The sequence below is a fragment of the Phasianus colchicus genome, chromosome 6 (assembly GCF_987193195.1).
Source record: "Phasianus colchicus chromosome 6, bPhaCol1.hap1.1, whole genome shotgun sequence".
Classification (NCBI taxonomy): domain Eukaryota; kingdom Metazoa; phylum Chordata; class Aves; order Galliformes; family Phasianidae; genus Phasianus; species Phasianus colchicus.
In genome coordinates, this window is record NC_143441.1 from 24,567,170 (window position 1) to 24,595,126 (window position 27,957).

General features: G+C 36.5%; 1 protein-coding gene across 4 annotated transcripts in view; it reads right to left on the bottom strand.

Moving 5' to 3' along the window:
• Positions 1-27,957, bottom strand: part of HDAC9 (histone deacetylase 9) — a 442,393-nt gene that overhangs the window by 411,642 nt on the left and 2,794 nt on the right. For 2 of the 4 annotated variants that reach the window (XM_090142709.1, XM_090142705.1), the window contains exon 1: positions 21,711-21,810. The exons of the other annotated variants lie outside the window; for them this stretch is intronic. The gene's annotated coding sequence lies outside the window, so the exon portion shown is untranslated. Of the gene's footprint in view, positions 1-21,710; positions 21,811-27,957 lie in introns of those variants that run through there. 4 annotated transcript variants of the gene reach the window in all.

Below are 27,957 nucleotides of genomic sequence, written 5' to 3' on the forward strand. Positions count from 1 at the left end.
TTCAATGGTTCATGTACTTCAAAGGATAGTTGCAGCTTTAAAAATGTTACAGAAAAACAGTGTGAAACGGAATTTAGATTTTCATGCCCAGTGGCCACCATAAAGCTTATGTTTCCCATTACCATAAATAGATACAACGCTTTCAAAAAGAAATAAGCAGATCAATTAATGCTATTCCTTTTAACTGTCTTCTTTCATTCTGCTATCCTGAGACTGTATTCACAGACTGCCTTTTTTTTCCCCTTATCTTGTGCCTATATTTCAAAATTCCTTTGAGAACTGAGTTTCTGAAATAGGATATAATGAACACAAATTAACAGGATTCAAATGAAATAGATATTTCTACTTCCATTTCCCTCTTACCTAAGATGAATGTTTCATGTGCACTTCTGAAATGATTCCATAGACACATAGTTTTCTAAACTACTTCCCAGAGGTCTCTTCAGGATCTTTCTCTTCCAAGAGAGTTCTCTACAAGAATTCAAATTATGCCTATTTGTAAAGGCTTTTAGAAAGTCATTAAGCAGAGATTTTGTAAATAAAAAAAATATAGAATGCTACACTTCATTAAGTTACAGTTTCCCCGATAATGTGTCTCATTGATTCTCTGATGAATATATAGTTTTAAAATAGCTCTGTTATTTTTTGACAAAATTTTTGTCTCTTATTGCTGTAGGTCACTTGCCTCAAGGAAAGGAACTGTAGTAACTTCACACAACAGCTTGTGTGTAGAAACTAAGCATCAGCTTATGAGAATAAATACAAATGCTGTTATCCATTGAGCAGTTGAGCAAAATGCATGATTAAAAAAAAACTGAAAGTTAAAAAAAACAACAAAATAACTGATCACTACAGTGCACAGTGGTTAGGAAAAAAAAAAGACCTCTTTCAAGGAAGTTTTCAAAAAAAAACTTGAATGAGTATTTCTAGTACATGTAATGAAAATTAGATGTTAAAAAATAACAATCAAGCTACAGATCTTCAAAAATACTGCATAGCAGTATTACGACTAGATGATAAACTACAGTGGACATATACTATATTCACCAATGTAAGCTAACTCCAAAATAGCAACATCCAACCCTTTTAACTTTACATGAACCATCTGAGTATGATTAGAAAGTGAGCTGGCATATGGAAAAGGAGAAAAAATAGGACCACAGATGTTTAGAATTCACACCAACATCTTAACACAAAAAAAGATATCACCTCAAAAAAGCAAATTAGTTATTAATAGCTATATGCTTCTTTATTGCATTTTTACCACATTTGGTTTACAAATATAAGAATAAGGTAGACTAAAACCATGGCATAATGCAGCGTAACACTGTTAGGCAGTAGCCTTTATATGCCTAACAGCGCAGATTTCCTAGCAGCATTATCAAAGTCTACTACAAGAGATACAGGGGTATATAATTGCATTCAGAAAGAATTTAGGGCTTCCATAGACCAACAAAGCCTTCTGTATGCTATGCTCAGTTCAGGATTAGGTATTTTACAAAAAAGGTATTCAGGCACCTTATTCTTAGTTCAATATCGACTTACATAACTTTTGAAGTCAATAGCAATTTTGCATTATATATAGCACCAAATCTGTCAATAAGAAACTACTCCATCAGCAAGTTCTGAGCTGTTGCACTATTTTAGTTCCCCCCTAAAGTCATTTTTTATTCTGCCAAGCAGAAAAGGTTTTTGTTTTTTACTGAGCCTGTTAGTAATCCCCAGACATACTACCATGTAGCTAGTTTTAAATCGTAAGCACAGGATGGCACTGGGTACAGGAGGTGTACCATGTTGTGCAACTAGAATGACGTGGTCAATTCATTTCCCCCCCCAGGAGCATATTGGCTGGTGTTGGTGCTTCTCAATATTCCAGTGGCACATCTGCAATGATACCAACCCCTCCTCCCACACATTTAAGTTGGGTTACTTCTACTGGATGCAGAGCCAAGAAATTTACATTATTTCTTTTGAAAAGTTGCATCACCGTGCTTTTCCAGTCACTCATACACAACATCACAGTTTCATACTTCACATATTATGAGCATATTATTTATGTAAACTATTATATTATTACAGCAAATCCTTCTCTCTGAAGCCCTCTCAAGCACAATAACCATCTAGCCATTTGGTCAGTTTCTTTTGCATTCACCATCTACTGCACAGATGAAGCAAATAAGATCTCTGAACAGCAAGATATGATGATGCCTTCCATCAGAAAAGAGTATTAGGCTTCAATCATCAGGATTAAATGATGTGCTTCCAAGCAGCTGCTTGAACTTCTGCAGTGCCAATTACAATTTCCCAGTGAAGCCAGTAGGAAATACAATCTATCTGAAAACATCTTTTTTGTCAGCTTCATCAGACTTTTGACCTGGTTCACCATGCAGCTGCAGAAATGTTTCTGCTGCAACTTAGGCTGTCCTGCCTCCCTCCTCCACACTGCTTCCTTGGCTCCTTCACTGGGAGGGTGGCCAAGCACTAGCATAAAGTCACCTGGATAGGATGTGTAGTGTTCATCATTGGAGGTATTCAAAACCCATTTGGACATGGTCTTAATCAGTTTATTCCAGTTGAGCACGCTTTCTGCTCCGGCATTGAATCAGATGAGCTGACACACACAGACCATCTCTGGTAGGGAATTCTAAAGCTGGTATAGTCTACTGCCCCAATTACTAGGGTGTGGAAAAACATGAAATAGATATAGCTAAAGGAAAGCATTCATCCTTTATACACTTATATATATTTCTTTTTTCCATAAAGCTGCATAAAGTAAGATACTTCAAGAAATTATAGAGCATAGAATATCAGAAGAAAACCTCAAATTCTGAATTTCTTTTATCCTACTCCTCTTCTCCAACACTAGCAGGACCAGTTATCCAGATAGATCCAGATAGAGCTGAGGCACCTAATAGAGTAATGCTTTGTATCAGACAGTAAGAAGATTTTTAAATTTGCCTTTGAAAAACTTTTAAGATGACTTCTGTGAGCAAAGGCAGATCTTAATGAGAACAGGAGTACAGAGACTTGCACAAGCAGCGTGAGCTCCACGCTGCTTATTTACACTGTGCTTCAGGGGGTATTTGATGCAGGACTTCAATAATCAATAATTTATTACCAATCTTCATCAATAATTTATTCACATAATGATGATTCAAAAAAAGTCTTTAAAAATACATGAGATTTAAATTTGATTTTTAACTATGGAATTTACTATGGAAACTATGGAACTATTAATTATTGGTCACAGTAGAATATAGGAAGGAAAGAAGGAAGATCATGGCCTGTTTATTCTGTGTTTGCATACACACAAAATAAACTATAAGCTTCCTCTTCTAGTTAACTAGGATAAATTAAAAAGAAAAATGTAATGAATTTCACAGAGCTACAGAAGAAAAACGTCTGTAGAGGCTGTATAGCAAGAATACAAACCTTTCACTAAAGCTGATACCTTAAAAACACTTATATTGGACATCCTTCAATGATTGGTTTCTTTACAACAGAGTTTTGCTTTTCTTCACAAAACAAATTTACGATTAAAACTGATGTTTGTTAAGAGCATGGTAGAGCAGGGGCTAAGTGACACTAACTCTGATTAATACTTTCGTATTGTGAGCAGCGGAATACAAGACTTCTGCACCTGTTAACAGATTGTATAATCAGTGAATATGCAAATGTTATAATTATGAAATAAACAAGAGAGTTAGGCTAAGCAGGTTATCATACCAAAAAAAAAAAGTAGATAGAGTGCTTACTCTTGTCCTGGGCTCGCTGTAAAACTCCAAAGGAGGGATCTCCACAAAGAGACCCTTCCCCACTAGTAGTCAGCTCTTAAATGAGTCTAGGAGAGGTGGAGCCAGATTCCACCCCTTCCAGCAGCACAGGTGAATTGCCTTCACCTGTGCTCCCAGGGCTGACTCATTGCTTGCCTCAGGTGATCAATCAGAGGTTCAGGCTGTGATTCAGCAGTTCCCATACACAGATAATCTGTTCATCTGTTAACTGGCTTCTGCCAGTGTTATTTTTGTATAGGATCAGCTTTCTGTGATTCCATCTATGTGGGAAAAAATTAAAAATTAAAAAATAAAATCAAGCATTATCTTTGCTGATTTCTGAGTTGATAATACAGGGGAACTTGCTAGACACGGCATAAGAGAACTACTGGTGCACCTGGCTGATGAACTGAAATCATAAACCAGAACACAGGAGAAAATTCTGACCTCTGCTGCAAACACATATAGTGGGAAAACCTAAATACATTCATAATTGTCACAGACACAGTCTTCTTCAGAGGGGTTAAAGAAAATCCCTCCCCTACCTTCCTCTCCCCCCTGAGGAAAAGAACCCCAATCTACTTGCTGTTTTATTTTGCCCATCAGATACTTTGAGTATAAACAACTATAAAAATTTTAAAGCAAATATTTCTGTACATTCAGTTATTCACACAAAACTTACAAATGTATGAATTCCTGATACATATATCATTTTCAATAAGAATGTTTAAAAATTGTATCTAGTGACAAGCTACAAGTAAATCTCAGGAAAACACACTTGGTATCCATTCACTTTTGCATGTAGTTACAAACATTTAAAAAAATTAATTAGCTCCTTTCCAAGTGACTCAGTTTCCCTGCTTGTCACAATTCCAACTACAGCATGTATTTTAGTTTGAAAGATTTCACATGCACAGTCATTTATGTTTCAGCTATGTGGACTTGCTCCATCAGCAACTTGATTTTGAACTGCAGATTTAATATACTCAAGGCCTCAAGAAAAATCACACCTGAAACCAAAGAGTCCCATAAAGACTTATTCAAACGAGCAACTCTGTCTGCATGAAAACAGTTTGAATTAAAAATTGAAGTTTTGGCAAACACATCAGTAGGTGCACTGTATAACACTACTGCTGTCATTAATTTAAATAATAAATAGATAAACCAAAATTCTAAACAAATTTTTCTAACATTAAAAGCTTGTGTTTTTTATTTCCTATTCTGCCATAAAGAGCAGCCTGAGTATCCATAGAACAGACCACATCTCCTGACAAACATAGTAAATTCAGGTATTGGCCCTCAGATTGTGAATTTTTTTATTAACTTTATTCTTTTTAATCTTTTAGGAATTCACAGGTGGGGGATGTCAAGCAGTCAAACAAATAATTCATTTTATGCTTCAGTGAAATTGTACTCCACTTGCTGTTGCATCTAAGTGAGAAAAAAAATAGCTAAAGGAAAAGTAATCATCTTATTAAAAATAATAATGACTATTTGCTATCTTAACTGGTAGGTGACACAGAACTTATCCAAATTTATCACATGCTGATTTTTTTTGTTGTTGTTACTCACAAGCATTACATAATGCAATGATTTTAAATATTGCTGTTCAGCCTTAAAAGGCCAAAAGCATCTGAAAGTGAAGAGATATGTCATATGTCAAAAAAAGGATTTCCAGGTTGCAGAAGCAAATCTAAATCAAAGCATCACCTGTCAAACTAATGTAAACAAAGCTAATGTCAAACAAAATAGGACATTCCTTAAGCCTTTGGGACTCAAATGAATGTGCACTGACACGGAGACAGGAAGGGGATACAATAGGTGGCGAAGAGGGAAACAGCCTGATTTCTAGCACACATTTTGGGATGGACAAAACAAGGCAAACAACTTTTCTTATGCAACATTCACAGACATGGGATGTTCCATTTGTAAGAAAAAGAAATCCAAAACTGCAGTCACAAACTGTCATTCCTAACACATATATTGCTCCATTCTGAACTAACTGGAATTAAGATAGAAACCACAGATGCAATGTTTGTGAGCGTGCCAGAAAGGAAGAGGCTTTTAGGGGATTACAAGATATTCAATACAGAATTTAACAGTCCAGTTTTCAGAAAACTCAAGTTTTAAATTGGTATGAACATAATTTTTTTTATCATCCTCCTCACTATAAAAAAACTACACATATATCCAAATGAACAATTGCTCGCTTTTTAGGTGTAAGTCACCTTGGTCACTGCATTTCTGTAGAAAGGGAGAAGTTAATGAAAGCGGTCACAGATTCTTTTTTCACAACAGGCAGGAAGCACAAGAAAAAAATAATTAAAATTGTAGCATTATATTTGGATCTAGTGCCAACCCCTTGCAGCAAGTAACACCAGATGCACAAACAGGAATAGTTTTTATGTTCTTGGACTGGCAAAGACCCAACAACCTGTCCGCAGCCCATGGCAGCTCATCCAGTGGCAGATTTCCTACAGCAGGCACTTCTCTCACCTACCACACTGCAAATAAAGATAGAAATGTTTCAAAAGAAGTTTCAATAGACTCAAGGATACTACGTATACCACACAATGGACTTAAAGAGCAAATAAACATTACAGTGAAATATTTTTCAGTATACTGTCTGGTTTTTTTCAACTTGAGATTTTTGTCTTTTTTAAAATAATATAGTAATAAAACCCCTCCCAACCCATGGACAACTTCCTATTCAGATGGTCTACACAAAGTTACAGCAAATTGAAACCAAACACAAATCTGAAAGCAGAACAGCAAAAACTGTCTTATCTAAAGGAAAATGCCTGATCTAATTACTCACAGAGCAATGCACCTTAAATAGACATGGAAACCTTAAGTTACATATATTAATACTGAAGGAGTTCCTTACTTGACATCAGCTATACTTTAATGGCAATATAAAATTTGAGCTTAAAACTAATAATTATAGAATGGCATTGTCCCACAGCTGGAAGAAGCTGCTTTCCTCATGAATGCAAACATCCCTAACCATAAACCTGTGGCTAAAGCTCCTGCGTAAAACCGGATGAGGTCTCTCGACAAACGACTTCGGTGACGTCATCTCCTCTTGGAAGCAGTTCGCATTCCAAAGGAGCCAAATGGAAGGTCACCTCAGGCTCTGAAAACAACAGCTAGGCCAGAGTGGCATAGAACTTCTTTTCATGGATCTCTGGTCTAAGGACTGAGCAAAACCAAGAAGCACCACGCAGGATTTGGGACTACAGATGTTTCTAATTAACACAGCAATCAGAAAATTGAAGAAAATATATGATCTATTTAACTGACTGAAAATAAAACTAAAAGAAAATGAGTAACCTTCTATTTACCCACAGAAATACACCTATTGGAGTGTTCAGCTATTTCAGTGCTAGCCAATGACCAGCCTTCACAGTAAAACGTAGAGAACTTTTCATGGAATGGATACTACCTTGGGCAAATAATTTCAGTTCACATTTATTGTGTTTCTAATTTGAAGAAGCTAGAAGAAAGATGAATTGATGTTTCTGCTAAAAAAAAATTAAAGTTGCTATATATGAAGTTCAATGCTGGTAAAAGAGCTACTGGTGGGAAATTGAGAGAAACCTTGTCAGTGAGTTATAGCACTTCTAACACTACTACAAAGAACTCCATAAACAACAATAGGGTAAGCACACAATAGAAGCTATGCTGCCAGAAGTCAACAGCATGCACACTTTTCAGGTCTGCAGATGCTTCAGTCATCCACGTATTTTATTACTACAGTAATAGTATTTGAGCCATTTGATCACCTTTCAAAGTTAGTTTTGTGGGTATTCTTCCCTTCCTTTTTCCTTCTACTCCCTAGAAAGGTAAATGAGATCACTTGCAAAGCTTTCTAAGGCTGACAAACTCCATTTTCAACATCACTTTTTTTTTTCCTCCCTCCTTCCTTCTCCCTTTTGGCATAAGCAGGGAGAAATCCCGTTTCCCAGAGGCAGGTGGAGAGATCTGCAGAGAAAGAGAAAAAATAATTCTGAAGCTCAGAAACAGAACAGGAAACAGAAGAGGGCATGGAAGAGGTTAGAAGAATTCACTAAGCTGCCAGAAAACATCCTGAATGACAGTTCTGAGTTCTATCCCAAGATTTGCCTTCAGCTAAAATAGTCAATTGTGATAAAGGGACAAGGAAAAGAAGCAGCAAGTGAAAGTACAGCAGCATTCAAAAAATTTTCCTTCAGAAACGAATGGAAGCATCAGCAGAGGAGAAAAACAAGGGAAAAAAAAGGAGGTGCAAGGCAACTCATGAAATAGGCAAGTCACACAACCCACAGTTTTGTGGGGGGGGTTTTGTTTGTTTTTTGTTTTTTTTTAATGTTTAAGTAGATCAAGAGAACAAACATCTACATTTTGGCAAGAGTAATACATCCCTAGGGGAAGTGAAAAATATATATTAATGTAATAATAAAATTCTGATCCTGTTAAAATTTACTGTAAAGGTCCAACATGCTACTACTTCAACTTCATTGTCTTGAGCTTTTGGACCATGAAAAAAAAAAAAAAAAGTAGTATCTATTGTCTTTGTTAATGTTTCATGGGTTTTTTTTTTTCTTCTTACTTAGACAAAATAAAAAATCCACATATGCAGGCAAGATAATCAACATGCCAAGACTTGGAAAAACACTGGCTTTGCTTTTTCCTCCTAGTCTCATGACCAACTGCAGCAGGGAAAAGTAACAGGTACAGATAAAAATAAATAAAAAGGCTTTTTCATGATGTACCTCACACAACAAAAGAATAAAATCAGAGGAACAAAAATAAGGGGCATTTTCCAATGGTGCAGTAACTTTTCCGAGGAATATCTGCTTCCACTATCTGTGAGAAAAACACTTCTTTTCTCAGGAAGGAGAGACTTCAGTTACCTATGTTTAGGCATGGAACTCATAATTAAACGTGGGCACCTGCCAAAGAAAACGCATTACAGACTACAGCAGCTTTGATGAAAAATATGCACTATTACTGTTTCTCTGCCACAGTAAAACCTCAGTTAAGAGAGAGAGAAGCATTTAAAGCTACAACTCTGCTTTCTCAAAATGAGATGTCAGTCCCATAATAAACATAGTATAGAGTTGTAGAATTTATTTCATCGATGGAAATATTATTTGCACTATTATAGTTTAGGAAATTAGAGTAGGAAATAAACCTTTTCATTTTATTCTATTACATATTTTTAATATGCATATTTTTAAACCACACTGTTTAGAGTACATTTTACACCTTATTCTCTATCAAACCACAGTACTGTAATAATACATGCATCCCCTCTATGTGTGAAAGAGAAAAAACTGACAGCAACTCCATATTTTTCAAAACTCACCAAGTTCTCCATTCTAAATCACTTTTTATGCAAAAGTGATTCTAATCCTCGCTCCAATAGTTGTGTTTAAATATGCATTAATGGATGCATAACTGTCTACATCCTACTTCACAGTTCTAGAGCAGGACTTGAACCCTATCAACACATGTTGCCATAAACTAACCACCACAAAAGGCTCATTACTACTAATAACTTTGTTAAAAACTGTATACATGTCCCTTCACCTCCTGGTAAAAGAAAGCTCAAATTGCTAACCTTCAACAGTGCTGGCCACATCCTTCCTTTCCTTGTCTCTTGTCCTGGCAAGAGACAGGGAGACCACTTTCAGTGCCTATACAAAAGCAGGAGCTACGACAGCAGCTCTGCAGGATCATGAAGCATTGTCCAATGAACATCTGCACCAGCCTACTTCTTGCACATGTTCATCTCTCTTTACTATTCTCACACAGATAACAGAGTATGTGGGTATTAGTAATAAAGCCAAAAAGCTGTGTCTGTGTAAACTTTAAAGTGCATTTCATTTAAAAAAAAGCAAATAAAAGAACTGCTCTAAGGACTCTTGTCAGACCTATGTGAGTGGCCTATGATTTAACAGGCACTGGTCACCTCTCTTTCCATGCTACCAGGTGAAATAACCAGGTTAGGCTGAGAGGTAGAAGAATGCAATCATAAGAAACATAGAATCATAGATTTGCTCAGACTGGAAAAGCTCTTAAAGATCATCAAATCCAACCATACTACCCTCACTCTAACAACTGCTAAATCATGTCCCCGAGCACCACATCCAAATGGTTTTTAAACACATTCAGGAACACAAAGGAAACTTTCCTTCAGCACACCTAGTAGACTTGCATCTTCTACAAATAAATAAATAAAAAGTTGGCAGCTGCCAAGAAGCAAATTAAATCTCCATTTGATTTGCACAAACTTGTGGAATAATTTGTTTCAGAAAAAGCAACATTTAGATTTTCTTCCCTGGATTGAAGGAGATACAGCACAGCTCCAATTCTTCTCCTGTGCTCCAGCCTGCTCCCTTCCTCCATCCCTTTAAAGACAGTCAGTACTGAAGAAGTAACACATACAATACTTTCTTTCAGGCACTTTTACCACTAACCATTTCTTACATACAATGAATGAGTTAAAATTTACTCTGAGCTTTATTTTGGAAAGTGTCTTGTGGTTTGGGTTGACTATCTGAAGTGCTACAATTCCTAGCCTATCATTACATCAAGTCAATACCTCATTAAGTTGGGGAGTGGAAAAGCAACTCAAGATTTGAAGTTAAAGAAAGCTACATATAGGGGTTTTACTTTAAAAAGTAAGGGTTACAGTGAACGGCAGCCTTCAGTCTTCAGCAACATAGTGACCTCACATGACTTTCACGTATTCAGCAGTAATCCATTTATTCTTTGTTCATGCAAACAAACAAACAAAAAAAAAGTCATTCTAATATCATGTCAAGTTTCCTATGTAAAAGCTCTCCTGAGATTAAGAACCTCAGTGGAATTTTGGCTGTTTCAATTCACATTTTAGGGAGTTTTTCTTAGCCATCTCTCCTCCTGTAGCACCATCTCCTCTCCATTTCACCCACTATAAAAGCATAATGATTCTTTGATATTCAGTCCTTTCGGTTTATCCCATATCTCCTAGTTTCTTGTCATTAACATGACAATCTGTTGCAGTCACAGCCCTTTCCCAGCTTTCAACTCTTCTTAAAAAGTCACTTAGAAGATCTTGATTTTTATCTAAGCAATTCACTATCAGTCCTAATGTACTCCTGACACTATTTATAAACAGTAAATCTCAATTTTTGCGAGTCTGGTTGACCTCTTGCTTCCATTGAGTTCTTTCCTATGAATCTGATGAAATTAAAGACAATGCAAGTACTTTCAAAAATACTAGCAAACTCATTTTACAGATAGGGAAAGGTCAGGTCTGGAAAGGTTTTAAAGGTCAGAATCTTCAAGATAGGGCTGCAAGTTCTGATGACAAAGGTTATCTGTTCACAAGGACATTGTTTTTCACTACCTGATAAAAGTGTTTCATTTACATTCAGGAACAATGTGTGGCTATAAGAAGCTGACTCAGTTTTCACATTTTCACAAATATTTCAGTTAATCAAGTTATTACTTTTTATTTACAGTACTTGTGTATTATGAATTTAAATAAAAGTTTTTTATACTTTTATTGCTGTCTTGAACTCAAGAATTCATGTCTGGCCTTTTCTATCAGAATTATATACATCTTTTAATTGAGTTCATCTTAATTAAAAATAGTAATAAGGATTGTCTTTCCTCATAACTTGCTTACATTCACTCCTTGTTTACCCTTAGTAAGTTGACAAGAGTCATATAGAAGACTTGCTGAGCCTAAACAATGCAGGTAGTTCTTCATAACTATATATTTCTGAATTTCTATATGCCATCAGGATTATTAAGTGGAGTATATGACTAAAGAATAGCTTATCTTTGAGGTCCTTCCACTGGCCACAGCTGGTTCTTCAGAAGTCACGTCTATTAGTAATGCTCCACAACATAACTGGTACCTTGGTAACTGCTATGAACAGTTCTAAAGCCTCTGCCAACACCTCTTCCTCCAGTGATCCAACTTGCTCTGTCTGGGATTGCCATATCATTATTTTCCCAAACAGGACAGCCCAACACCCGAAGCACAAACAGTACAACAGCTCTAAACAAACAAATAAACAAAAAGTACTCTGGTTCTCTTGTTTGTGTGTAGACACACTAAATCCACTTTTCAAATATTACTACTTAATTACATAATTCTCACAAGCTCCAGTCATTTGGAGCACAATGAGTTAAGCTCTCTCACTTTATATTCCATTTTCTCGTACCTCTCACATCCTCGTCTGTACACACTGCTCACTGTGCTGGCTTACTTTAATTCTTTAGAGGACTTTGCCTAACACTATTTCAAACTTGACTGGTTTTGGAGAGGATCAGTATGCTTGTCACTGGTTATTCTATTCACAGTGCTGTGGTCTTTATCTGCCCCTTGAGGCTTATTACCTACATTTATGGAACCGTGAGTACATTGACAAAGCGCACTCTTGGTAAGATTTAAAGTCCTAATCTAACAAGGACAGACTTTGTTCCAAGTCATCCAAATAATCATCAATGGAATTAATTATGAATATGAAGTTAGGTGGATACCTAACTCTTACTTGCTCCCTTCAAAGAGAATAGCAAAATTACAGAAAAAGGGGGAAAAAAAATAGAAAAAAAAAAAAAGCTCTTACTTGATTACAGTGTAATATTTGACCCCAATTTTGCCCTTATGTGCCTCTAAGAAGGCACAAAATGTAATTGCTGACATACTTGTGTTACATTACAAAAGCAAGAACAAGCTCAATACCTCAAATGGACTAATTAACTACACTGGGAAAGGAATTGAGTCAGTCTCTAAAATGATACCATACTTAAATATAATTACTTCTTGCTAGTGCTTAAAAAACATGGTTTTTAAGTACTTGTTTAGATGCATAATGAACATTTGAAGGACTTATTCAGCACATAAAACAAATCTGAACTGGTTACTATCATCATTATTAACAATCTGTATCAGCATGTCAAGGCAGCGTCACCCTCATAATCCTTTGAATTATCATTAACATTAGAAGCAAGAAAACAAAAATTACTGATTGAGGCTCCCAGCAAGCTAAAATGATCAAGGTATATTCTTACCCTGTAGTGTGTATTTAAAACATACATGAGGATAAAATGTAGTCTCATCATCAAAGCTAGCCTGAACTAGTAACACTGTGAAGTTAAACAGTTTCCTATTTACCTCATCTAATAACAAAGTAATTCTCCCACTAAGCACCTAAAATAATGGTTACAATTTAACCAGATTCTTTCAGCGCCTCACAGCCTCCCAACTCTGAAACATCTATCAGAACATTAGAAAAACACCTCTCAATACTTCACATTTACATCCTCTTCTTAGACTCATTCTCCCAGAACAGATCCCAAGCTAGCTACCAATAGCTTAGTCCTATTACACACATCAACTTAATTTGTCCAGCTCATCAACTTAATTTGAACTAAATTTGTTCCCCCTCTAATCAATTTAATTTGTGCATTATACCCTACTTCCCAAGCGCCGATATTACCACCAATCTTCTGTGTCAACTGTCCTTCTAAGTTTACAGATTTCCTCACATCTAAACCTATTTCTCTGATCTCATTACAAAGCCTCCAAAACTACCTAGCTCGCTTACACCTTTGCTTACACAACCCTGGTGTTACCAACAATCCGTTAACCTCAACTAATATTTAATTCTTTTCCTTCCTCAGATCTAGCTTTAATATCTTTCTATAATTCCTATAATTCTTTAGGGCTATGTCCCCTCTCCCAGATTAAATACATCCAACTTCATTGAATGTCCCAGGGGTTCACCCAGCACTAGTTTCAACCTATATTTCTTTTATCAGATCGGATTAGGCTGTGACTTTTCCTGGTTATCTGTGTCATACTATGTCTATCCATGGCATCTGCATCTCTATACTCTTCCTGTTTCTTTTCAGATCTCAGTCTACAAACTTACTTTCATTTGTTAATCATGTAACAAAGATTGTCCTATTTAGTTGTGTCACTAATCCATTTAGTCTGATTTTTAAGGTTCCTCTTTTCAACACTGCCCATTGATGTCACCATATACTATGATTTGTGTTCCTTCATCTGTGTTTTTCTACAGTGACTACAGCACTTACACTGTTGATGAAATATGAGTTATGTCAAAGAGATCCTTCATCTCACATGAGTCAAATTCATCACTAAAAATCAAAGAGAAGGCATTAAACCAAAGGAAAACTCACAAAATAAATCTAAGAGCTTGCTATCTAGGTAATGAATGTACCATCATTGTTTTCTTCAAAAGGCCTTTCTGCACTGAAACAGAAAGAGAGAAAGAGAGAAAGAGAGAAAGAGAGAAAGAGAGAAAGAGAGAAAGAGAGAAAGAGAGAAAGAGAGAAAGAGAGAAAGAGAGAAAGAGAGAAAGAGAGAAAGAGAGAAAGAGAGAAAGAGAGAAAGAGAGAAAGAGAGAGGAAAAATTCTCAGGATGTGCAATTGTTGCTTTGAGCAACAATCTAAGCTTTCTATCAGGATTCTTAGAGAAAATGTATTTAACTTCCCTACACTTATTTTTTTTTTTTTTTTTTTTTTTTTTTTTTTAAGTGGGGGAAGGTTATGACAAGTGTTATAGCGCCATAATCAAGACAAGCCAAGTGGAAAAAATAACAGAGCAAACATCTTTACAGTACTACTTCTATAGCACCTGGAAGCCTAGTATCTGTCATGGGTACTTTGAAAAGTGTCAGTCCTTGATTTCACTTGAAGAATGTGAGTCTATGAAGTTTTGCAGGACTAACTTCCAAATTATGCAATCTAAATTCAACAGGAACACACTTCAAAGTATCAGACTGGATTTAACAAACATGTATTTTCGAAACAGCAGACCACAGTATGGATTTACATTGATTATCATTTGTTCAGTGCATTTTATATTACATTTGCTGGTGCAAAATGAGTGGTACCTCTCCTTTATGTTAGTTAGCATTTACATTAAGTGTGAAAATAAATGAAAAATAAACTGTCCAGTTCCACAGCAATTTACTTCAGTGCAATCTACCTTAAAAATAAAACAAATAATATTGTATGTACAAATACATCATATTCAATACTGTTGTATGTATGAATCATAATAATGTATTGCATTCTTTTCATGAAATTGTCACACCATGTGCTCTAATAAAAGCTGTTTCAAATCTTCATTTAGAAAATGTGTATTTGCTGAACCCTGTTGCAGTATATTTTACTAATGAGCCTGTTACTTTCAACTGCATTGATTTCATTTCAAAGTTATGTAACATTTTAGAAAGAAATTCAATTCAATTTAAAGCCCTGCAAAAGCAAATGAAAGAGGTGAAATATTCAAAATTGCAGGTATTTAAATATTTATAAAAATACAATCTTCTAAGCGGTGATAAAGTAATCCCAATCTCATTGAAACCAGGATTCATCTGATTATGTATCTGCGAAAGCGTTAACAAATCAATATAAATATAAATGTAAACTACTCCAGGGAAGAACGACCACTAGATGAATGATGATCTGTTCAAGAAACTAGACAGAGAGCAGGAGAAACAAGGTAGGAGAAATAAAAGAATTTGAAACAAAATATAACTTGAAACTTGACTCCAAAAGATGATACTATAGTCCTTCAAAAAAAAAATTAGAAGATCATTTGGAGGTAAGTGTAAAGAGCCACTTATTTTTTCATTTGGTTACATATTTACTGTTATATTCCACAGCAACTGTAGATGAACGTGTGAAAACAGTTAATACGAACCATTGAATACAGCTGTAGAGTATTAAGTTGTCTAGAAGCCTGAGCCTGATTCAAGCCTAGGGCCCTTGCTTATCTATGCCAATTTTAAAAGGTGAACCAAGGTGTTTATTCACATTATAACCCGTCTTCATAGCCACATAAGTTGCTTTGAAAGTAATGCCTCCTATTTATTCCCATGGAAACTACAACAGATTGAAAGAGCACAATAACGCCATTTGATAGAGAAAATTCTCAGCTACATAATGCTATTTTTCAGCATAGGCACCACCAGTGCATTCTCAACAGTGATGAATAAGAGCCTGCATGACACATTCGTAAAAATCTGTATCTGAGGAGGTGAGCCACTATTGCTGTCATCACTGCTGAAATGCACCACCTCACAGTGCTCACAGCCACTGGTTGGTTTCCATCAACTTTCAGCAAGCATCAAAAAATGTCAGTCAGTGCCATTTTTTCTGCATGAAAAAATCCAATTCCACACTTTTTCTTCATCTGCACTTCCATGTCGGATGCCATTCTGTCAGACTGCCGCTCTGCTGCCATCTGTTGCACAGCAACAAATCAGAATAGAATATTGATGGGGAGGTTCAACCTCTACTGCCATACCACCAACATCTGCCTATGACATTGTAGGCCAACATAATAAAGTAGGAGGCATTACTTTTGAAGCAGCCCTCATACTTTTCATGTTGCATCTAGCTTACATGAGATCAGATGGAACCTCAAATGCCACAGAAGAAACAACAAATTGTTAGAGTCATTCTAAACAGAAAAACTAAGTGACCTCTTCAAGGGACAGCACTATATTCCCCCCTAGATGTAGAAAGGAGACACATTGCTACTAGAAGTTCTTCACTAATGTCTTTTTGGTACAAGAATAGCTTTGGAAATGTTCAGCTAGGGAAGCAATATATTGGTAACATTTAACAGACATCTTTCCAGGAAAATTATACAAATCAGCAAACAAGCAGAGGTTTGTCATCACATTGCCAAACCATCATATCTCACCTTTCTCTTAGCGATCCTCTACTAAGTGTTAAGCACAAAAATCTGGAATTGCCATTTCATTTCTAAAGGAAATACTTTGGCTCAAGTCAGGGAGATACGAAATTTATAGCACTAAGGAGATCTGGGAGCCACATTCGAAAGGCCTCATGTGGATGTATAAATGTGCTACCAGCAAAATGTCATGTCCATATGCCAGGCCTGTGAACAATGTCAGGTACTCCAGGAAAAGGAAACATTCTAGTTTTCAGTTTTTAAAAGATCAAGAGCTTCCTTTAATATAAAAAAATGTTGACCACCCTCTTACATCTCAAGCCATGCCTGCTCCTTCCATGAAGCTCAATGTAAAATACTCAGAGATTGCCATCAATGCTAGTAATGTGCCCTACAGACATCTTCACTGCAGTACCAGCACGATTTCCAGATATAATGTCCCTTGTCTCAAGGCCTTCTCCCAGGCCCACGCCAGAGACTTAGCTGAGAAACAAACTGTAAACCCTCAATACCTCAGACAGGTTCCTTAGATCTCACTGATTCTCCTCAAGGTACTGAGGAAGAACTAGATTAAGTCTGTATCTATAGCTCTTCATTTTGTCACTGAGGCAGAAAATAAGCTCAAGGACGATGGGTTCTGCCTAGAGAACATGTGTTCTCCTACATATCTGCAGATCAACTTGCCCAAGTAAAGACAGGGAAGCTGACACCTCAAGAAGATAGAACTGTTCTTTCCATCTCATCATCCCAAAACTTGCTCTTACACAAAAACATCAGCAGCTCTAGATCAGATACATTTAAGAGTGACCCAATCTCATTCAGTAAGAGAGAAAGCCAGATGTAACGGGCTATATAGCCTATGCAATTGCCAAACCCCAGAGGTGGTGGGTAATTCAGACTTACCTTGCCACTTGTATCAGAGAGGAGGAGAGATTTTATATCCTCTAATGGCAAGACGAGAGGGAAATGACAACTTGCAACCATCACCATGCAAGGCAGGCAATGAATCCCTGACCTGAAATCCCAGTGTAAATCCTTGACTGCCATTCTGGAAACTCCAGTTCTCCCAGCATTCTTGCTTGTTATTGAGACTGCCTGTCTGCAGCTCAGTAGACACCAAACTACTTGAGAAATGCAAAACAGGAAAATTTCTTACATAGCAAGATCTCTGGATTTCAGACCAAACACAGCTGTCACACTTCTAGCATTGCTATGTCAGCTCTCTCCTGGATATGACTGGGACAGATAATCAAATGAAGCAGCCTTGCCTAAGTAGTCAGAGCGAATGACTGCTAGTCTCAAGTGTCCACTCCAGTCTAAAGGAGGGAGACTTGAATCAAGAGTGTCTTGATCCACTTATCATTTAGCGCAGTCTAGAAACCGATGGAACAAAGATGCAGCATCAGTACATCAGTTTAGAACTCTTCTTTCTTGCCTCGAGGGTTCCCATCCAGGATGAATTTCACAGTCTGCTAGATCCCAACTGACCCCAGACACATGCTTCATCCCCTATATGTCAAACATAGCAGATACGTAGATCCACACTCACAGCCATGAACAAGCAGATGATCAGAATCATATAGAGCAGAACAGAGATCTGGAGAACAAACTGTAAATCTGGTTTTGAACATGTAATATGAGTGGGACCCAGTCAGAGCTTCTGACTATTCATGCTAGGAGCACGAATTCATGCTGCTTAAACATACTTCACAGGCACCTAGTTATGCTAGGAGCACCACGTGCTGAAGACACTTGAGAAGACACTCATTCAGTGTCCCCAAGTTCTGTGTTCAGCCTCTTCTCAGGTCCTCAGCTGACCTATGTAGTCGTACGTAATCATAGCAGTGTTATCTATGCACACTTAAAAGGCAGAAGATAAGCTCTTCTTTTTCCTTTTCATTCCACAAAGAGTTGTCCTTCTTGATTCTGAGTAACTAAGATGCCTATACTCCAAAATTCAATAGTGTTCAAGTGAGGAAGAGGGAGAAAATTAGGACAGGACTTGTCCATGCTGGTTGCCTAGGGCTGTTAGAGAACTGCTAGTTACAAGCTATGAAACAGATTGGGACTCAGTCTGCAATGGAGACTGGGAAAAAGTTGCAGGAAAGAATACAGGGAAATAAATACTCTTACAATAGGAGGCACTGTCAGCTTTAAGAATAATTCATAAAAACAAAGAACAAGTCAAAATTATCTCTATGCATCCCTTTTAAGTGTGCATAGATAACACCGCTATGATTATGCATGACTACATAGGTCAGCTGAGGACCTGAGAAGAGGCAATACACACAGACACCTTATCATGTCTCTGTAGTCTACACTCTTCTTTATGGACTGTAATAATAAAGCATGGAGAAATGAGAGCAGATATCTTCAAGTTTTCTGTTTTAAGAACTACAGGAACTGACTACTATCTCTGCTTTCTCTCCTCTTCTTACTTTCTATGCTGCATGAAGAAAAGCCCTTCTCTGAGGGATCCTGAATAAGCCAGAACCCAGCAAAGAGCTTGAAAATGCTCTGGATTGTCCTGTATATTTCTGAAAGACAGAAATGACAATGACAAACAGGGAGAAGTTTGGGCATTCCATGGGACTGAAGGCTGAATCCACACCTTCAGGAGTTTCAGGACACATCCTACTCCTCCTTGTCCATGCTGAATGCCCCAATTGTTAGACAAAATTTTCAGAGGCAGAAAAATATGTTTCTTCATGGTTTTTTTGTAAAATGGAATAATGGCTTTCTAAAATTAAAAAAATAATAATAAAAAAATAATAATAAAAAAAAAAGTGCATATCCCAGTGCAGAACTCTGAGAACAGAAAATTACACAGATTGCTGAATATTTCAGCACCTTGCATGCCTGAGAATGCTAAGATATCTAGAAGAGCCTACAGAGAGATGAACACAATAGTTTAAAATGCAGGTCTGAACATCTAGAGGGCATAAAGTTGTACACGCAGGGAAATTAGTCCTTTAATCAAGAAAATTTCTTCACAACTAAATTCAGACTCATAGTTTTGAACATCAAACTTTTCTCCAGGCAGGGAAATGAATCCCAGCCTTCATAAACAATCACAGATGAAATTCTGCATGCTTAGACACAAACACAGCATTCTGCTTTATCTAAATAGTATTTATGCCAACTGCACAGAATAATTAGAGGGTTATTGACATTTGAATAAAATTGTAAAAAAACAAACATTCTTTCAGCAAGAATCACACAGAAAACATCCTCTTTCATTACTGCAACAGCAGATTCATATTAACTGCATTTAACTTTATTGCAGAGAGGAATGTAAAGTTTAGTCCTTTTCCATATAAGTGAGACGTCAGTTTTTTCATAGCTCATTGTTCAAACAAAATCAGATATTGAAAGTGTCCTTCAGCTCCTTCACTTGAGTTATTCAGTTGACTCCAATTCAGTCTCCAGTGCTTATGTACTCAGAAATGTACCTTCTGCATGTTAGTAATATGACAAAAGGGGGAAATACAGTCCATTCTATAACAAAATGGTAAATTTTACAGTCTTACACAGAATGAAAGGCTGTTCTATCAAAACCTTTTTTGTTGTTGTTCCAATAATTATGCATCAGATGGTGAACAAATTCTATTATATTACTGAATTGAGTTTATTTCTACTGGTACATGAAAGAAGATGATTCCTCCCAATCACAAACTCAGGACCAAAACAGAGTATGCCTTCAAAAACCCCAGGAACAATCAGACTTTGCAATCATTTGATGCTATTGCCTATCCAGGCATAAGATATTCAATGCTGTACATCCTATATATTTCCAACATATGATAGAGATATGAGTAGTCTACCATCAACAAAAATGTAATGACTTCTTTTTTGCTTTGAGACCTGTTCATTTGCTCTTCCAACATTTATCTGACTTCCTATATAACTTATAGCTAGCTATGTGATGGGCTTTTCTTCCACTCACAGTGTGCAAGTTGATGGCACAGCCCTTGCTGCAACTCTTGACTGAGCGAGAGAGAAAAAAACCACAACTCTGAGACAGAACCAAGATATGATGCAGAAGAGAACAGCTCCGTAGTGACCTCTTCTTGCAGATTCTAGAGCAAAACTGGAGCAAGGATGAAGACGAAGAGTTCTTTGACTACATATTCACTTCCTATTGCTCCCAAATGATACTTCTCTGGCAGCAAAGTTTGTTGGCTCTGTATGTTTTCTAGTCGTCACTAACTAAAATGATGTAGGCTAATCCAGTTGCCCCTTATATCTAATTGTAAAGTCTCTATTTTCTTCCAGGAAACACTCACTTCCACTTAAATAGCTAAGATTTCACTGCTTTAATTCTTAAATACAATTCTCAGAGTGAAAGTTATCTTTTCTCCTTGTACTACAGAACTGTAATAAAATAGGCAAAACATTTAATTTGCAGATGCATTGCAAAAGAAAAATCAGTCAACCTAAGGCAAAAGTGACAGCATTCCAATTTATTACTATTAGGAAACAGTAACCACAGCACTAAGCAAATTGCATTACTAAACCAAAGACTTTTCTTGTCTATTTCAGTGGATTAAAAATACAGATTTTTCACTCTCTCAAACTTTCTATTTCTTCTGGCATTACTACTCCTATTCTGTAAGAAGTATTTTTTTTCTACAATTTACCTTGCTACACATCAGTAATAACAGCTCCACTAAAATCAGTATAGTTAATTATTCCTTTGCTCAATGTAGCAGTAATATCAGTGGAAGAAGTCAGTAGAAAGGAGAATAATTGCCTGCATATGAAAATCTGATGAATCACTGCAACAACCAGTATCTGTTCCAAGGATGAAAAAACCATTGTCTTTGCTTTCATTTGCATGGGCATAAGTAAATGAAATCACAGTATACACAACATAGCAACAGGGACCTGAAATGAAATAATTTAGAAATATTTTGCTTACATGTCACATAGCTAACCAATTTCATGCACGAAAATGTCCCTCCATCACAGTAAGCAAGAAGAATTTTAAGTATTTTTATCTAGCTTACTTTTCTTTTGATTATATTTCAGTGGCCTTAAAATACAAAAAATATGCCTTATCACTCTCTCTCCTGAAGTAGACTGGAAACACTGCTAAGGATATACTCTTTTTTCTTAACAATATAATCAATTTATTGAGTCATTAGCACTACAGAAATGTATTTAGGTTTTATGCATAGAAATGTCAGAAAGATCAAAGTTATGATCCAAAAGTTACCTGAAAAACGTAGAGGCTCAGCTGTGCCTCCTGTCCTCCCTCCAAGCACAAAGAGGAACACAAACAGCCCACAGAAATGAAAGCAATGAAGAGAAATGACGTGCACAGACGCCATGGGGAAAAAATAATCCCAGCAACTCACTCCAGAAGTATAGAAGGCCATGAGTAAATGGAAAGCAGGGTCAGAAATGACACTCATTTATTAACTACAAAGACAGTCAGCATTTCTCACATTGTGTGTACAGACTGCATAAAAATGCAGTGAAATTCTGAAAGCAGTTCCTTTGCTACTTTGCATCCTGGAGAAAAAGGGTTTCATTTGTCGAATGCCCACAGCAACCCGCCATGTGTACCAGCACACTGCATTTACACATAATAGGAATACAGTGAAGAAGCTACAAAGTTGTCCTTATGCAGCAATGAAAAGTAGTGACAGAAGAGACAGAAGCATGCATATATTTTGATGCAGGGAAAATGAGCTTAGCATGCGTGCTGAAATCCAATACAATTATTTCAAAGTAATTGACAAAAGATAGCAAAGGTGAATCATCAAGAATTATTTTGATACATTTTTGTGGATCCTTCACTGCTTTGATGGACTTTCTAAATTAAATCATTTAGTTAATGGTTACATCAACACTATGCATTGCTTACCTGCTGCTAGCTGCAAGCCCAACTTTCTTGCTCCCTGTTTTTTCTGCTGGTGGGAAAGAAATGATGATACTACAGTCTCCACACTGGAAGCACTGGAAAGTCTTAAGTCAGTATGTAACTTGAAGAGAGCTTTCAGCAAGCTCTCTGTGTTGTCTTACATTTTCTGTCCAATACAAAAACACCAGAGAGGGGAAAATTTCATGTGCAAACAAAGAATGACAGAACATCTCATCTGTAAATAAAATCCTTGCCTTTGCAATGAAATTCCTAACACCGTTAACAGCAGTGATCTCAACAAATCATTTATAAGATGCACACCTTCTTCTTACGGTGCATGTACCTAGATATTGATGATACGCATAAGCAAAAGGGAAAAAGACTTTTATGCTTATTGTGCTTATGCTAGAAGACATCTCATCACAGCAACAGACTGGTAATGCAAAAGTCACGGGCATGTCACTGAAGTGTACTAAATACCTAGGGTAATACACCAATTCATCACATTAATCCTGCAGTTTTTTTAGTAGATTCTGATGAAAGCTTCCCAACACAAAAAGCAATACTAACTAAATTGTAACAAATAGCATTCTCATATCAGGACTCTAACTTCTTTCTTTCATAGAAAAGGAAAAGATATGGTAAGATAGAGTAGGAGACAAGGTGTATGTGATGACAAACGTAGATCCTTTATGCTCTTCTAAGCAAGTGTGTGTAAGAAACCTTGATTCACTGAGAGCAGCTGAATGTTCTCTTTGATGCATACATCATTCATTGATCTTTTTAAGAGATCAATATGTATCCAGTAGGAGAATTTACACCTCTAACAAGTTTTCCTCAGCTTTTCTTCATCACATGAGGTCCAAAAGTGCTCTCTCTGTGTCAAGTGCATTTATCTTCCAGCAAGGAACAAGCATGTGTAAGAGGCACTGATTGCTGGGCAGCTACGAATGACTGTATCTGAGAAGTAAATCTAGACATATCATTTATAAATGAAAATACCTTTCTCTGGCTTGGTCTTAGCTCAGATTCCTCACCAACTACTGACTGTCAGTTCCGTGGCCTGGAGTTTCAGGACTGCAAATTGTCGTGTCTCCTTGCTGTCAATGAGACTGAATAACAGCTTTTCTCTGCTCCCTACCTACTCTAATTTGTATGGCAAGGAAAACTGGGCCAAAAAAAAGCTCTTATGGCAACATCCAGCTAGATCCCTAGTACTGTAAAGACCAAAGTGACTTCTGATATTCAGATATTCACAATACAGAGGAAGTAACTATTTCAATATCTAGAATGAGTTGCTGAATTATTCAATGCTCATGGTTTTGCTGTTTAGAGTTTGCAATGACACACGTATCACTCCCAGATGGTATGTTCTCTCTTAAAACATTTTAGGGGGACTTGGGAAGATTATACCAGCTGTAGTCTGAAAAATTAAGAAATTCTCTCCTGCTCACTATATTAACTTCTGCTGAATATAACAAAACGCGGTATTCTAATGTCAGTTCTTACTCCTTAAGAGACCAAAACAATAGATTCTATGTGTTGGAATACTAAAAAGCAAGGAAAAACTTTCTTGCAGTTTCTACACTCTTTTCATATGCTGATCATGACTGTAGCAGCTCTTAACTTGCCTTCAGTTATGTTTGTAACAATAGAAATACGTTAAAAATACAAATCTTAAACATAAATGCAGTTTTAGTCACTGAACACTGACTTGTTTCAACTCACTGATCTTCCCATTTATACCATATTTTCAGAGAAGATAGAGAGTATATATCTATATCCTAAATAAAACTGCTTTTACTTCAATCTTAAATATCAAATTCCACTTAATTAAAAGTATGGCTTATTAATCAGTGCTGGTTATGCTGTCTACCAAAAGCAGAAACATGAAAGATTAAAGTAGTAATTGTACCTACTTTATATTGTCAATATATGTCTATTTCTGAGCTCTGTATGAACATCTGAATAGATGTGTCTATAAATCATGCAACGTGTCAATAAATTTTATATTTTAAACACGAAATACAGTTACTATGTGCATGCTGTTTATTTTCCATTTGGAATTTAGTATTTCAATGCTTTCCCTTGGAAATCTTACATTCATGCCTGCGGTTCACTCACCTCTTGTCAAAGCAAGGTTTCAGTTCAATAGTTAGGCACCCTGGAGATGTAGTGATAACTGTCAAAAATTCAAATAATTAGAATTTTGCATAATTAAAACCCTAGACACAGACTGTTTATGTCATTTGCTTTGTATGCTTCTACAAAGGGAATACTTCAATACACGTAAGTCATGTTAAAACAAAATTCCAAAGTCACATTACTACAAGAAAATAACACTATTCAAGAACTTATCTGATAAGAACTATAAATTAAACTGTGTTTCTACCACGCAAAATACAAGACAACATTCTTCAAAACACGTAATAGATCATCTTAATTTTATGATCTCAAGACAGTAGAGTTCTGCTCAGCACCTTATCTGTGCATTTTCAGATCCCGTGCTACTTAGTATTTGTTACTTTTACCAACACAATGTTTTAAAATCACCTCTTTCTCAAGCAATAGACATCATCTGGGATACTACACCAGATTTAGTACTCCCAGTAAAAGGAAAGACGCTTCTTCTTGAATCTTGCAGAAGTCCCAGAACAGCCAAGGCTGGAGCACTTGCCCCGTAAGGAGGTGTTGAGAGAAATGTTTCAGCCTGCAGAAGAGAACTTTCGGTCTACCTAAGAACTGTCTGCCAGGAAAAGGTAACCGAGAAGATGCAGCTGGGCTCTTCACGGATGTGCAAGATGGAAGGACAAGAGACAATGGTTATAAGTTGAAAATAGGATGTTCTAAATCAGTGTAAACAACTAAAAAATCCACTATGAATTTAATTAAGCATTGGGTCAGACAGGCTGTGGAATATCCCTCCTGAATTCAATGCAGATTCTGGTTCCAGTGAGAAGTTGAACAACAGAGTTCCCAAGGTCACTTCTAATTGAATGTTTCTCCAATTCAGTGTTTCAAAGAGCTTCAAAAAGTAACAGAAAATGAAACCTCCATTTTGACCCATATAGATTCTAGGATACATCAGTTGAGCTTTTTCAAAAAGAGAATATTAACGCTGTTGGACAAGATGCTAATGAGAGTTCACATGGCCACAGACTACCATTCTGATCTCATTCAATGAGGCAATATAAATTCAATTGAAAAGGATACAAAGAAGGATTCAAATATATTTAAGGAATAGAGATCAGGTTGTCTAAATGATAGCAAAGATGTGTAATTTCTGTTTGACCAAAAAAATAAAACAAGGAAAGCTACTTGATAATTTGTATTTCAACAGGTACAAATTCATCTTGCATCAATCTACTAAGCCTACATACATAGACTTCTCACTACAAGTATGTAAGCATTTTCACACCCCTTCTTGATGTATTTGCACAGTTTACAGTTGACATCATACAACAGTTCCAATGACAGAAGTTTCTTTGGAAAAAAAAAAAAAAAGAAGAAGAAAGAAAGAAAAAAAAAGAGAGAGAGAGAGAGAGAGAGAAGACAAGAAAGACAGAAAAGGCAAAGGGAAAAGCAAAAGCTGGTGGCTCTTGCACCAGTGGGAATCACTTCCAGGGGAAACTTGACAATGGTAGTTTTGCAGGGATGAGACCATAAGAACACCACAAAAATTACACTGAAAAACAGTTCCATAGCAGCTTCTGTGAAAACTTACAGGGCCCCAAGTGATAAGCAGAATGCAGAGCTGTCCATGGAAAACTCTCAGCAAATAGTTAAGGCAATAACATCATGCAGCACACCACCTCCCTCACAGATAAGTTGCAGCTCAAGTCCCTTCCTATCTTGGTTGCTCATAAAGCTTACTTATTTTTCAGGATTGATGGTTTCTCTGGTAGACCAGGCATCACCTTTAAGACACTCTGAGTAAGGCTTTCCAGGTTGAAACAGCACAGAAACAAAAGTTTGATTTGCTCAGCACAACAAACTGGACTTGCTCACACTTGCTCAGTCTCAGCTAGATGTGGGACTCAAGGGCCCAGAGCCATCCATTCCAGAGAAAGCACACACTCTGAACCTGAACAGAAGTTAACTTCAAAGACTGAATGCTTCAGAGTGGAAATCAAATGGTGAGATATGGAACCCAGTATCCTCTGCTCCAAAACTGAAGAACTGAGAACAAAATAAGTGCTCTAAGCAGTCATCTTCTGAGTTAACTTCTGAGTTACCTTTGCTAAAGACTCTCCCATTTCCTCGAACAGAATCTAGTTTAGTTATGCAACATCTGTAAAGCCAAACTATCCTTATAGTCATTATGTATGATAAGGAAACTTCAACAATGTATCATGATTTGTGGGGGATAAACACTAATATTTATATTTAAAAATACGACCAAGAATTACTGGAAAATAAGGATAAATATTTGCATCCTGCTATCTCCCCAATTCATAACACACTGAATTAATGCTAAAGATAAGCGAGCTTGAAGGTTGATTAACAAAACTTTACAGTTCCTTTTCCTCCTAAAGAAATTTCTGAATTGCAAAATTTCAGTTTGCCAATCTTGACCATGTGAGAATGTATGAACTGTATGACCCAAGCAAGTGAAGATCTGTTCAGCCCAGTTCCTGGTTTCCAGATAGCCAGCAGTAAGGAAGAGCGGGCAACCAAGTGGCAGTACCTCCTTGGAATACCCTGAAGTCTTCAGGATATATGCAGGTTGGGGACATTTTGATCTAGAACTGCTATCACTGTGCTTTCTAGCCCTTGGCTCATCTCTTCCAACTATGAATTTTTCTAGTTTTTGAACTCATGTTAACATTTCACATTGACACATTTCTCTATCAAGGAGTTACAAAACTATATATTACATAAAAATGGAGAAATGTCCGAAAGTTTGGATATGTCTCACCAGGGTTAGATCAGACCTCAGAGTGGAAAGGATTTTAAGGTGGATTCAAGGTATTAAAACATTTTTGTACAGATGTCATTTTTGCACTATTTTTGCACTATTTCATTTCCATTTAGAGTTACTTCAAGTTGACAACATAGTGTAACATGTATTTATTTCATAGTATTATAAATGTTACTATAGTAAGTCAACACTAGCTGACATAGTTCAAAGTACACGATATAATGTATTAATTCCACAGAAGCTACATCTAATAAAAGATAAACTCTTTGGTCACATATGATTATTCTCATCCAAATACTCAAAACCAAGTGGAATAAATGAAAGGTGATTTCATCAATATGTTTGCTCTAAAAATGACTTACACATCAATTCCAGTAAACAGTCTAACCTTATTTAATTCAGCAACCCAACATTCTCTGAGAAAATGTTTACTCCTTTGAAAATCATTACTAAAAGGTCAAAGCATGACAAATATCTTTTATCATGGAACAGTCCAATGTTTTGTCCTTAAGTGCGGTGTATTTTTTTTGTTTGTTTAATTTAACTCTTTGAATGCAATATGCACCTTCCTATTTAAACGTAGAAATAGAAAACATTTTCTTGCACAGACCTAGAGAGACTGGAAAGCTCTGACAAATACTGATTATTCTAATTTGAGTTTCTATTCAAATTCAT